The sequence below is a fragment of the Oratosquilla oratoria genome, chromosome 20 (genome assembly GCF_046742065.1).
Source record: "Oratosquilla oratoria isolate Oo_2021 chromosome 20, ASM4674206v1, whole genome shotgun sequence".
NCBI lineage: Eukaryota > Metazoa > Arthropoda > Malacostraca > Stomatopoda > Squillidae > Oratosquilla > Oratosquilla oratoria.
The window spans coordinates 33,974,125-33,976,624 of record NC_134796.1 but is presented as its reverse complement, the minus strand read 5'-3'; positions in this window follow the sequence as shown (position 1 = coordinate 33,976,624).

Sequence of the window (2,500 nt, the reverse complement as noted above, 5' to 3'; positions counted from 1 at the left end):
AGATCGATGTCTGAAAGAACAGGAACGAAAATGACACCGGGAAGAACAAATATGAAAACGAGAAGGCTAATTAGAACAAAGAGAGGAATGAAAAAGACGAAAAGAATAAGAACAATTGGAAGAACGTCAACACTGGAGAAAAAAAAGAACAAATGAAGAACAATAACGAAAACAGGGAGGTTAACAGGTTCACAACGTTAAGAACACAAACGGAAATGAACAATTGGAAGAACAAGAATGAAAACGCAGAGGGGAGAAGAACGGCAACGCAGAGAAGGGACAAGAATAACGAGAGAACAAGAACAATAGAACAAGGATGACACGGACAATAATGAGAGCAAGCACAATGACGAGACGACAGAACGGCGATCCAAAGAACAAGAACGTCAGACCAAGAACAACAGAACAAATGACGACGCAGACAACTTTGACAATTAACGGTAAGAACAAGAACAACAGTAAGAACAAGAACTAGAACAAAGAACAAGAATAACCACACGGCCAAGGACAACGCGCGGAATGGGAACTTTAAAGAAAGATAACAGTGAGAACACGAACAGTTGAAGGCTGCTAAGAACAAGCGCGACAATGAACAACGGTAAGAACAAAAATATAAAGAGGGTTGACAACGCAAGGAATGACGTTATCGCAGAGAACAAGAACAAAAGAAGAACTACATGGCCAAGAACAACAACGGGAAGAACAAGAAGTACTATTCGCAATGAACATCTGGTACGAATGACAGCAGCACGCTGATAACAAGAAAGAGAAGAAATAAATAAAAGACTGACACAAGGAACAATAAAAAGGCGAACATTGAGAACTGTAACTTGTGGGTTCCCAGCTTGTTCGGTACATTCAGTGGAGCACAGTAGATGGTGCAAAACTGCAATAACATATAATTTCTTTTGTTTCAGTGACTGAAAACATTTCTCCATAACTCCAGAGAACCTATTGTACTGTTATCATAACAGCTATCTAATGACCAAATGTCAGCACACCGGGGCTGCACCTCCCAACAGAAATGAGGGACTTCTTGCATTGGATTTTCCATCAGTCTTTTATATTCCTACAGCTGAATGAAATCTCCTGGTGGCAGTCAGAACAAGTGTTTCAGCTGTGAATTGCAGTGAGAAGGTTGATAAATGCATTGCAATGTTTCTTCTTATTTATTTTTCTGATTCATGTCTCCCTATCAGTGAGGGTTGCCATCTCGCTTTTTTGGGTCGAGTTCTAAATCCCCTTAGCACAGCAGTGGGGAGCAGTCCTCGCCACTCACCCGAGGACAGAAACAAATGACTACAAAAATAAATAAATGAATGAATAAATAGATGAATATAATCTCCTTATATACCCTTCATTCTCGGCTTCTTGATATACCACCTGCCCTTTAAATTTTTCAACAGAAATCCCTTCCCTGCTCTACCCACAATCTCTTCTCCACTCTCTTCTCTCCTCGACAAGTACCTCTGTTTCAACGTCATCTAGCCACTCTCCTCCCAATGCATCGTCCTCATGTTGTATTCTCCATTCTTCCAACAGGAACCATAACATCTGTTTTGTTCTCTTCGTCCCCCACACTCTACTTTTTATTTTTTTCATGTTTGGTTATCATATACATCGTACTTTTACTTCAGGCTATGTATTCCGCTCCCACATCTTTGACCTGCAAAAGAAGTCTATAACTGGTGTCCATAAGTCACACTGTTACAAATGTTTTCGACCAGCTTCACATCTTCTTTAGCTGAAGGCATGTGTGTTCACTGTTTTTTTCTTGGTTAGAAATACAAAGAATGTATCTAAAAATAGATAAAATGTACTTTAAATACATAATGAAATACACTTAAGATGGTGTATCTTTTGTTATGGTACTCTTTTGGATGTGCACATACTTTGCAGGAAAAGAAAATTTGCATAAACGAGGAAGCAATATTTCCACACAGCAATAAACAAATAAAAGGATAAATGTAATTTAGTAAATAAGCAAATAAATGGATAAATGAACAAGTAAATAAATAAATAGATAAATAAATAAATGCAAATAGCAATCACACAAAAGTGAATTGCCTGGCCACACTCCTCAAGAACACAAAACACTAACAAACCATATTCACAACAGTCTTCCACCCAAATCCTAAAGAGGAATCGCATATACTCGTCCTAATTCGGGGAAATCTACTCCTCCAACAAATCGAACCCAATAGCCTCCCTGCAAGAAACAACCGAGTACACATCTACATACTTCCCCCTACTCACGATCTCCTCACTCATCACCCTCCCTCCCTCCTTCCCTCCTTGCTTCCCTCAAATGCGACCTTGGTGGGAAATTGTCCCCAAGGATAGAAGAGCCAGTAAACCAGAATGCATAATATCCTTCTTCCTTATCGAACCAAAGGTGTGTACATACATATACACGCACACACCCATATACATATATATATACATACATACATACATATATATACATATATATATATATATACATACATATATATATATA